The following is an 11,456-nucleotide window of genomic DNA, read 5'->3' on the forward strand; positions in this document are numbered from 1 at the left end:
TCTGGCAGCAGGCCTTTAGGGGCAGGGCCTGCTGTGTGCCAGGCGAGCTGAGCGGTTGCTTCCTGTACACCACCACCCTTGATGTCCTCGCCCTGCCTGAGCTCATGCTGGGACAGCCTCAAGTCCTGTCTCTCCTGCCATCCAGCCCAGGGCACATGGCTGGTATCGGGTATGGCCAGGCCATGGCAGGTTGGCCAGAGGGGCTCCAAGCCCACGCCAGGCCATGGCCTCTGGAAGCTGCCCCCACGAGCAGCGTGTTCACATCAGGAAGTGCCCGCTTCTCCCACCTGGGCTCCCGTTTCTTTGCAAGGGCCAAGGGGAACAGACAGGTCCTAGAGGCTGCTCGGCTCACAGGAAGCTCAGTCCAAGCTGCAGCGCACCTCGGCCCCGCACTGGGAATCCAGGGACAGGGGGCATCTAACCGGCCGTGGGCAAACAAAAACTTCCCCGATCTGAGCTATTCTCCTCCTCTATGAAACGGGATGTCTCAGGGAATCAGGAGCCCGAGGTCTCCCAGACATTCTGAGACCCTCAAGGGAGCTCCGCGTGGGATTACCTATGTGCGGAATGGACGGGAAAGGGAGCATCTGCCAGTCCTGGGACCGCGCTTCCTGCAGGAGAAGCCGCGCTGCCAGGAGCGGGACGGGGCGGGGTTGTCCAAGTTTCCCCTCCCGAGCCCCGGACTGGAGGCCGCCGGCGCGGGAACCCCGGCTGCGGCCCGGACTCGGCTGCCCGCCGCTCCCGCCCCTGACCCGGTAACCGAGTCCCAAGTGCTGCCCCGGGCCGCCCCCTCGTATATCCGGTCCACAGCTCCGGCCTCAGTTTCCCTCTGTCCCGCGGCGCTGTCGGAGTCGCACCCGTGCGGGCCCCACTTCCCGCTGCCCACTCTGGGTCCCGTCCTCACTCACCGGCGGCGAGGGCACGCTCTGGGAAGGGCACTGCCAGGCAGAAGTTAGCCAGGCCGCTGTCCCGGGGCTCGCCCCGCTCCTTTTTCAGCTATTCACAGAATATGCTATCAATTTTCTGTCACTCTCTCTCCCTGGAGAAACGAATCTTATTTTGATTCTACAGAGAAAATAAAAGAGGTATCCTGAAAAATAAAAAGGGATTTGAGTTTTTTTCTTTCTGTGTAAGAATTCAGACATTAGCAGCACTGAATCTTATCAGATCAATTCCCTGCAGAAGGCTAAAGCCTGCAGTGGTCCAGGATCCGTCAACTCTACAGATGTGGGAAAAGAATGATAAAGGGAAGCTACTAAATATTCCTTTACTAAACCGTGCATGCAAAGCATGTCGATTGCCCCTGGTTTTAACTATCTGCGCCGTAAATAAGAGATCTATCAGCCAAGTAGTTAGAGGTGAAAGACTCCTCTATTATCCTTTTAATTCCAATAAAACTATTCAACCAATTTTATTCACTTACACTGTTAATAAATTAGACCCTATCCTTTAGAAACCTTGCTCAAGTTGAAAACAGAAAAAAAGGGTCATATCTTTCAAATTTTTCTCTCCAGTTTCTACATATTAATTAATCTTATGCACTGAATTTTGAACTATGGAAACAAATTTTATTTTTGTGTTTAGTCAAGTAAAAACACTATGTAAAGGAAAACTCTAGACAGAGTGAAACTCCATCTCAAAACACCAAAAAAAAAAAGAAAGAAAACTCAGCGAATGCGAACTTGCTATGCAGTTTAATGTTGATTCCAGAATATATCCGTTGCATAGGAGGAGGGCAAGGCATCCATGCTAGCTAGTTGAAATACAAGTTGAATTTGTAAATTAAGGAAAGTCAGGGTAATCCAGACCTCACTGTGTAAAGGAAACTGAACAAGAAATTTAGGATGAGTTTGGCATAATTTGTAGTACTCTAATCAGAGGAATCAATGCAATCAAAAGCACATTTTTATTCACACTAGTTGGAGAGAAATGTCCAAATCAAAGTTGTAGCCATACACATTTCCAATCAAATTTCTCTGGTGATTGGCACCTCAAATTACAGTGCTTGTGTTGAATGCATGTGAGATTACACATGAATTAGCCTGGCATGCTGACTCATGCCTGGAATCCCACCGCTTTTTGAGGTCAGGGTGAGATTTAGGTGGCGTGGGGCAGGGTGGGGAGACATTGGGGCAGGGTGGGGAGACATTGGGGCAGGGTGGGGAGTCATTGGGGCAGGGTGGGGAGAGATCGGGGCAGGCTGGCTGGCACTGCAGTTGATCACATCTTTATTCTCCCATGCCGCTTTTTGAGTGTCCTGGATGTTGGTCTTGTACGTCTGCCTGTGGTGACTCCGAATCCTTCCGGGGATCGGCGGGGACGTTTAGCGGGTAGGGGCCCCTCAGCTCTCCCCCACCTCCATTCCTGGGGAGGGACCAGTCGGAGACTTTGGCTGCCAGCTGTGGGTAGGGAACAGCTGCTTGCTGCAAGGGCTGCAGCATCCTTGGGCTGGGTGTCCTCCCATTCCATGGGGGAATCCGAGGAACTGCGGAGGTGGTCTTTCCCCAGCACCTAGTACGTAAAGATGGATCCAAAAAATCATAAAACAAACAGATGACCTTTTCTACTTACAGGAATAAGATAACATTTTACAACTGTCAAAGCAAGCGATAAATCTTGAGGACAACAATTTCAAATGGCATGAGAATAATCACAAGCTTCAGTGAATACTTGGCAAACAAAGTGATAAAACTAGCCCAGTACAAAAACTTCAAGAAACACAATGTCTAATAAAACCACACAGCCTTCACCCAGCCATAATATTAGGTCAGTGAACCAGAAATAGACTTTTGCAATATCAAACTCCTTTCAGTTCCTTCTTTCCCTCAGCTCAACTGCTTCCAGGGGGGAAAAACGTGTCTGGGCTCAAACTCCATTATGGCGGAGACACTTAGGGGTCTCTACACTGGAGTGATCCCCACACTGGGTCAGGCTTCCCAAAGGGAAGGACGCCTCCTGCAGGGCTGTGTGCGCTGGGCACTCCATGGCCCTTGGAGTGGAAACTCACAGGCACCTGGGCCTTGTCAGCCCTGTTCATTTCTGTCAGGCTCCTGCTATGGACATTTCCCTTTAAGGCCCTGGGACTGCAGTCGACGGAAGCGAGGTTTCCCTGAGTCTCCAGGGGCCTCGAGATAGATGCTGCTCCCCCACTGCTACAGGGGCCCCCTTTCTCCTCCTCCTGCCCCTGGGTCTCTACCTCATCGTCCACTTCCATCGCTTCCAGCTCTTCTTCCGCCGCCCCCGCCTCCGCCTTTGGGGTCTGGCCCGGCGCTGTCCCCACGGTGTTTCTGCTGCCTGCAAAGTTGTGTGGAGGCAGCACAGGTTTCTTTCTCGATGGGGGCCTCCAGACCCGGGGAGGAGGGTCCCACTGTTGGTTGCTGGAGCTCAAGATCTTGCAGCTGACTACTATGCAAAGTCGAAGACCCGGCTCGGGGGACAAGGTGAAGCGATGAGAGTTTAGCCCTCCCGGGGCAGGCGCATGCGCAGGAACTGCGGGGTGAACCTGGTGAGCTGAGGAGTCTTCGTGGACATTAGGTGACCATGGTGGGGCAGGCAGACGCGCAGGAACTGCGGGGTGAACCTGGCCGGCTGAAGAGTTTGTGTGGACTGGAGGTGACCCTTGCAGTTGCCACTGCTGCTGGAGCCTGCGGTGTACCCAGGAACAAAATACACTTAGTAAAAATATAAAATAAAAAAAAAAGACGAAAGAGAAAAGAAAAAAGAAAAACACACTTAATAAATTTCCCATGTTAGGAAAGTTGTGCACAGACCAATACAATGGTCAGAAATGGAGAGGGTAGTCCTGAGTCACCCACTAGTCTGTGTCCGGGTGGGGCACCGGGCAGCTGGGCTCTTATGACATCTCAATGGGGCTGGTGACAGAGCAGGGCCGGTTGCCTCTCTGGGGGCTCAGACACACCCCTTCCCCTCTCCGGGAGCTCGGACACACCCCATCCCCCTCTCCGGGGCCTCGGACACGCCCCCTTACCCTCTCCGGGAGCTCAGACACACCCCCTCCCCCTCTCCGGGAGTCTGGGAAAAAAGCCCCATCAGAACCTACCTGATACCATTTTGTCCCATCCAGGCCCCACTCCCTACCTACCATTTTGTCTTCTGCAGGCCCCACTCTGTGCCTGTCATTTTGTCTTCTGCAGGCCCCACCCTGTTCCTGCCATTTTGTCTTCCTGCCTACTACTTTGTCCTATCTGGGCCCCTCTCCCTGCCTACTATTTTGTCCTATCTGGGCCCCACTCCCCTCCATTTTGTTCCATCCGGGTCCCACTCCCCTCCATTTTTTCCCACTCACCTTGGGCACAGCCAATCAAACACCTCCACTCCCTATAAAACCCCGTGCCTGAGAGGAGTCCGCGTGACTTCTCCGGCCCCTCCTGTCTGGACCACAGAACCTCACCCGGGAGCCTGAATAAATTCCTTCGCATTGGATTATCTTCGTGCTGGCCTCAGTTTCTTTATTTCAAACGTGGCAAGAACCCAAGAACAAAGCTTACAAGTGGTGCCGATACCCGGGAGGAGTTGTAAGACCCCTCCTGGGGGAAACTGATTCCTCCACTCAACGCCGGACCGGGGAGCACAAGGTCAGGGTCAGGATTTGGAGGGAGACATCCCCACTTTCCTGAACCCTCTCGTTGTCAGTGCTCGTTAAGCATGACCTGGGACGCTTAGCCGCTCTTCCGACCACCCCCGCAGCAGCGATTAAGGTGTGGGTATTCAGAAGCCCCATTACCCCCGGCTCATACTAAATTTGTTGTTTTAAATTAGCCCATTTGGCATAAAAGGCTCCCGTTTATTTAAAAAAAAAAAAAAACTATTTTCGGCTTCTTTCTTTTTCTGTCTCTCTCTTAGCTTTCTCTCTTTCTCCCTCTCAAAATGGTGGCCGTACCACGCCCTTAAGATGGCGGCCGCTTCACACTCTTAGCTTTCTCTTCCACCTAAGATTGCGGCTGGACCGCACCCTTAAGATGGCGGCAGCTTTCTATTTTTAACTACTTTCTCCCGCTTTCTACTTTAACTCTATTTTTCTCCCTTTCTTCCTAATTCCGGTGCGAGTGAGTGAGTGAGTGAGTGAGTTTATGTGTAGTCCCATGGCCTGACAGCTACGGGGCTTGTGTGGGCCTCAACCCGCCGTTCCACGGGAACGTGGCCGGGAAGGCATCAGACTGGTCTCCCGTTTGGGGGGCACCCACTCTTTGTCTGTCAGTCTTGTATGTGGTACTGTCTTTATTGTAACCTCTAATTTTGCCATGTGGCAGATAGCCCTAGCCCTGTCTCTTTTTATTTTCTTCCTTGTTATAATCATTATAGCCTGTAGGTTTTCTCAGCCACCTCCTCCGGGAAAGGAACTCTTCTGCCCGTGTTGGGTGTAGTACTGTTCCTATCCCTTCCTCACCTTCGACTGCCCCACAAAAGCCAACTATGGGGAACCAGAAGTCCCGCTTAGACCCCAAGTCATCATTAAGATGCCTAGCCCAAGACCTACCCAAACTAGGGCTTTCCATAAAGAAAAGAAAAAAAAATGCCTTCTTTACCATTCCTCTACACTCTGAGTCTTACTTTCTCTTTAAAAATCCTTCAGTCAGCTTTCCTCTCACTTCTCTACTCAACTTGGCTACTTTGTTTCCTCTTCCATCCCATTCCCCCTCCCCCGCCCATTCCTGTCCTAAGCTAATGGATGCATTTGTTACACCTGAGGAGGGCCTCTAACCTTTCTCTCTCTAGCCCAGACCTTGCCTTTTTGTAAATGGGAGTTCAATAGTGACAGCTGAGGGACGACAAAAAGCGGCCTATGCAGTAGTTACAGATTCAGCCACCCTCGAGGCACGTCGCCTCCCCAATGGACCTACCGAATAAGGCCACCTTAACTAACCGACTCAGGCCCTCGAGATAAAGATGACTGTTAATAACGGTGGTAGTAATGAAAGTAGTAATGCTGATGAAGGTAGCGGTAGTATGTCGTAGGTGATGATGGAGGCGATAGTGATGATGGTGAAAGTAGTAGTGATCATAATGAAGGTTATGGTAATGGTGATAATGCTGAAGGTAGTGATGATAAAGGTTGCAGTAATGACAGTAGTAATGATAAGGGTGATAATGAAGGTGCAACAATCCCCCCCTGTCCTCCATCTCCTAATTCCAACCTAGCCTCTCCCGTTAGTGCACACATCCGCTCACGCAGCGCTCCTAGCGACGAAGCCTCCCTCCTTTGCCCCCTCCGCGAGGTGGCCGGAGCAGAGGGTATTGTCCGAGTGCACGTTCCCTTCTCCCTCTCTGATCTGTCAGCCATTGAGAAACGCCTAGGATCTTTCTCCACCAATCCTACTGCTTACACCAAAGAATTCCGCTACCTTACTCAGGCATATGATTTAACCTGGCATGACACATTTGTAATCCTATCCTCCACCCATACCCCAGATGAGCGTGACCGGATTTTTACAGCAGCCCGGGAACACACTAATCAGGTACATCTGACTAACAACCAGATGCCAGTAGGCGCGGCAGCAGTCCCCGAGGCCGACCCTAACTGGGATTATCAGGACGGTTGGGATGGCTGCCGCCGCCGAGACCAGATGCTACAGTGCCTCCTGGCGGGCATGCAAAGCGCAGCCCAAAAGGTAGTCAATTACGATAGGTTAAGGGAAATAACTCAGGGACTTCACAGCTGGGGTGAAGCCAAGCCAGGCTTCAGGCAGGCTCTCTGTCCTCAGCCTCACACTGTCCCCTGGGGATTTGGAGTACTGGAGTGGAAGCCTAAGGTCTTAGCCTCTCCCCAGTCCTAAACTGCAGAAAGCAATAGCCTCCCCAGACCCACCTTGAGGACAAAGGAGAACCGCATGCCCCTTGTCACGGGTGCATGTGACCCCTGGTTTGCTCCACCCTGGGCTATCTGCCTCCAGCCTTCGCTCTCGCTCCTCCCTCTGCCTGGAGTTCCTTTCCATCCTCACCACACAGCCTCATGTTTAAATCTTCCCCTTCGAAGTTGGCCTCTGATGATGGTTCCTCATCCATGAAGTCTTCCCAGGCCCTCCAGGCCCCAGAGCAATTTACCTGATACTCTTCAGGTGGCCTAGACCTTACTCAGCTCCCTGGGCAAGGCCACGAGTGTCATCCTCATGCCACCACAGGGCAGGTCCTGCCCAGTGCACAAGAGCCGCCTGTGCCTGAGGAGTTAGTTTCCAACTGCCGTTTTTGTTTTTGAGTGCAGTGGCATGATCTCGGCTCAATGCAAACTCCACCTCCCATGTTCAAGCTATTCTCCTGCCTCAGCCTCCTGAGTAGCTGGGATTACAGGCGCCCGCCACCACGCCCAGCTAATTTTTGTATTTTTAGTAGAGACGGGGTTTCACCATGTTGATCAGACTGGCCTCAAACTCCTGACCTCATGATCCTCCTGCCTCAGCCTCCCAAAGTGCTGGGATTACAGGCGTGAGCCACCACACCCAGCCTTTTCAACTGCTGTTTTTAATCCAGTGGGAACTAGGTCTTAGGGAGAAACTGGTCTCTGTTGAGCCTCTGCTGTGTGCCAGGACTTCATGCACGCTGTTGATTTCATTCCATCTGTCCTGAAGAAACTGAGTCTCAGAAGCGTAACAACGGCACCACGTGCTTACAGAGCATTTGTTGTGGCCGAGCCCCACTCTGAGCTCTGGGTATGAGTCATCTAATTCTCCCAGGAACCCTCAGAGGGAGGTTCTGTTATTCCCACTGTGTGGATTAGGAAACACGCAAGGGATAGTTAATAACTTTTTCAAGGTCACTTGTCTAGGAAGTGGTGAAACCAAGATTTGAACCCACACGGCCTGGCTCCAGAATCTGCCCAGAAGCCCCCCGTGCCGGCTCGTGGCAGACAGTACGAAAGCGTGGCTGGGCCAGGGACCCCTGTGGTCCACACACACCAGAAGAGGTCATTTGCCTGCCTGACTAGCCACACAGGCAGGACCAAGGCCCTTATCTCCCTGTCCTGCCTTGACCTGGACCTTCGCTTCCTGTTGGCCTTGATTTGGTGGGGCCGGGTTGGAGGAGGCTTCTCTGTGAGTTGCCTCAGCTATCCTAGTGTTGAAAGGTTCTTGTGGGGAGGGGGAAAATAGGGTGTCCCCCCTGGTCACCAAGATCCTGACTCCCATTGACCTCCAGTGTGACTGGAGCCACCCTCTCTTATCTTTGGGGCCTCTCTTTCCCTGTAATTCGAGGGGGATGGACTAGAGACACCTCCAGTGAGTCCTCACGGTCCCATCTCCATGCACAGTGTCCCGTGGGACAAAGGGCTCTGGATGACAGCTCAGGCGATGGTGGGTACATCAGGTCCCTGTTCTGACCCTGACTTCTCTAGGAGCATCAATCTCCCCTCCCGTAAGACTGTGCAGTTGCATTAAACAGGTCCCACTCTTCTGAAGGAGACATGTTTGTCCTTGAGGCCTGGGTGTGGCACGTTGGGTGGCTTTCTGGAGCAGAAGTCCCAGCCAGTGGTGAAGGCATTAGGGGTGGGGTCTCCTGCCCGCAGCCCTGCTGACCCGAGCTCTGGCCCCCAGGTTTTCGATGCTGGGGAAGTGTTTGGGATCATGCAAGTGGAGGAAGTGGAAGAGGAGGAAGAGGAGGCAGCCCAACCCCGGGAGCGAGCTGTGCTACAAGGTCATCGTGACCAGGGAGAGCGGGCTCCAGGCGGCTGACCCCAACAGGTAGGAGCCTGGCCAGGGATGTCACCACGACCTTCACTTGGTGAAAGGTGGGAGACGCAGTAACTGCAGACGCTCCTGGGCCCTTCACCACTACTGGACATCTTCCTCAGGACAGCTTTGTGGTGAGCACATGTGGCCAGCAGTGTGTCCATCAGGGCTTCAGAGTAGTGTTCGTGGCAACACAGGGCTTTGCTGTGGAGTCTGGGTGGACTGCGGCCTGGGAGCACCTCCCAGCCGCCTCATTGCCACAGTGGTCCTACTACAGGGGATGAGGAGTTCCAGTTTTCCTCAAGGTTACCCTCCAGGTTAAGGGTACAGGTCAGCCTTCCTCCTCCCTGGTCACAGCCCTTCCCTGGTCCTGCTGAATTGGAATCTAGGATGGGCCCCAGAACACCTGAGGACCCGAGACTCGGAGCAGGCCTGGCCTTGCCGAGGCCACAGGGTAGTTAGGGCAGAGCTGAGACTGTACCCCAGGCTTCCTGCCCCCAGGGACCAAGAGTTGCTATCCCTAGGACAGGCCTTCCACAAAACCCTCTGCCAAAGGTTTTGTGGAACCTTCGAGAAACTTGCTGGGCCCCTGTGTCCATGCACACAGCTCTTTGGGCAGGGGTCTGGTCTCTTCTGCAGAGCTTCTCCCGCGTCCTCCTCCAGCTGTGAGTGGGCAGTAGCAAGCCACCCCGAGTATGGGCAGCCCAGCACCTCCACCCGTGCGTGCTCAGGTTCACCTTCCCCTTCAAGTTCAGTGAAGTGAGTTCTGTGACACTCAGGCCCAGGAGCAGGTGCGTTAGATGCAGTGGCTGCCTTGGGAGCTCCCGGTCTCTGTGGGGCCTGCAGCCACATACCCCACTGCCAGCCATGTTTAGTGGGGGCCAGGGATCCAGGGTCTTGGATTTGGAGGCTGAGTGTTCATTTCAGCCCCACCTGCTTCTGAGCCTTTCTGCTTCCAGGCCCTCGTCCCCCTGAATCTCCACAATTGCCAGGCCCCAACAAGCTCTCCGTCCTCACCCCATCCCTATCTGTGTGCAGCACCCCTTGCTTCACTTGCCCACGGTCACCCCGAAGGCCTGGCTCTGCCCTGCATCACATGCTCATCCACTTACTTAGGATGGGCCAACCAACAAACCTAATACAAGCACAATAAGATAAATACTCCTGAACTTGCTCCCAGCCTGAGAACTGGAACATTGGCCGTCCCTTTCACTTTAAAAGGGGAACAGAGCTGGGGTCTGCTTTGCCCATCAGGCACCTGTGGGTTGTGTGTTCAGTGCCTCCTGATCCAGCAGGGCTCTGGGAGGATTATGGTCAGCCCCGTGTCCTGGAGGGTAGGGACAGCTCACCCTGTGCCACAGCCCCAGCATGCTTCCCGTGGGAGCTGTGCTGCAGGGTTCCTGTGTGCGGGGACTGGAAGCCTCTCCCACAAAAAGTCCTTGGTGCTTGCAGAAGACCTGGCTGCATGGGTGAGCCCTGTGTGGCAGCCTCCGTGTCGTCTGCCTGTGCTGGCCCCTGCATGTATGGCCTTTGCTTTTGTAAACCTCAGTTTCCCCCAGTTTCCAGCACTCCCCTGGGGGCCCAGGATTCCCGAAGAGCCTCCCCGTGGGGCTGCCAGCAGTCAGGTGGAGACTCAGGGGCCGCCTGCCCCTGCTGGGCTGAGACTGGCTCTCCTGCCCTTGTTACACGGCCCCTTTCACCGCCAGTGGAAACCTGCCTCACGCTGCCCTGTCCCAGGCCCCATTGACTCCACAAACGCCGGGCCTCGCCCATGTTCTGGCAGCAGGCCTTTAGGGGCAGGGCCTGCTGTGTGCCAGGCGAGCTGAGCGGTTGCTTCCTGTACACCACCACCCTTGATGTCCTCGCCCTGCCTGAGCTCATGCTGGGACAGCCTCAAGTCCTGTCTCTCCTGCCATCCAGCCCAGGGCACATGACTGGTATCGGGTATGGCCAGGCCATGGCAGGTTGGCCAGAGGGGCTCCAAGCCCACGCCAGGCCATGGCCTCTGGAAGCTGCCCCCACGAGCAGCGTGTTCACATCAGGAAGTGCCCGCTTCTCCCACCTGGGCTCCCGTTTCTTTGCAAGGGCCAAGGGGAACAGACAGGTCCTAGAGGCTGCTCGGCTCACAGGAAGCTCAGTCCAAGCTGCAGCGCACCTCGGCCCCGCACTGGGAATCCAGGGACAGGGGCCATCTAACCGGCCGTGGGCAAACAAAAACTTCCCCGATCTGAGCTATTCTCCTCCTCTATGAAACGGGATGTCTCGGGGAATCAGGAGCCCGAGGTCTCCCAGACATTCTGAGACCCTCAAGGGAGCTCCGCGGGGGATTGCCTATGTGCGGAATGGGCGGGAAAGGGAGCATCTGCCAGTCCTGGGACCGCGCTTCCTGCAGGAGAAGCCGCGCTGCCAGGAGCGGGACGGGGCGGGGTTGTCCAAGTTTCCCCTCCCGAGCCCCGGACTGGAGGCCGCCGGCGCGGGAACCCCGGCTGCGGCCCGGACTCGGCTGCCCGCCGCTCCCGCCCCTGACCCGGTAACCGAGTCCCAAGTGCTGCCCCGGGCCGCCCCCTCGTATATCCGGTCCACGGCTCCGGCCTCAGTTTCCCTCTGTCCCGCGGCGCTGTCGGAGTCGCACCCGTGCGGGCCCCACTTCCCGCTGCCCACTCTGGGTCCCGTCCTCACTCACCGGCGGCGAGGGCACGCTCTGGGAAGGGCACCGCCGGGCAGAAGTTAGCCAGGCCGCTGTCCCGGGGCTCGCCCCGCTCCTTTTTCAGCTATTCA

General features: G+C 55.0%; 2 long non-coding RNA genes across 3 annotated transcripts in view; one reads left to right on the plus strand and one right to left on the minus strand.

The window, feature by feature from the left end:
• LOC135271252 (uncharacterized) overlaps positions 1 to 11,157 on the plus strand; it is a 28,906-nt gene extending 17,749 nt beyond the window's left edge. Inside the window, exon 3 of one of the 2 annotated variants that reach the window (XR_010339373.1) lies at positions 8,544 to 11,157. This is a non-coding gene — a long non-coding RNA (uncharacterized LOC135271252). Of the gene's footprint in view, positions 1 to 2,573; positions 3,730 to 8,543 lie in introns of those variants that run through there. The other variant, XR_010339374.1, reaches the window with a different exon arrangement.
• Positions 1,888 to 4,173, minus strand: LOC135271251 (uncharacterized). Its single transcript, XR_010339372.1, has 2 exons — positions 3,197 to 4,173; positions 1,888 to 2,511 (listed from the first exon to the last, which is right to left on the minus strand). It is a non-coding gene; the product is annotated as an uncharacterized LOC135271251 (long non-coding RNA).
• Positions 11,158 to 11,456: the final 299 nt, after the last annotated feature.

The sequence above is a fragment of the Aotus nancymaae genome, unplaced genomic scaffold (assembly GCF_030222135.1).
Source record: "Aotus nancymaae isolate 86718 unplaced genomic scaffold, 86718_ANA_hifiasm-v0.15.2.pri h1tg000076l, whole genome shotgun sequence".
Lineage (NCBI taxonomy): Eukaryota > Metazoa > Chordata > Mammalia > Primates > Aotidae > Aotus > Aotus nancymaae.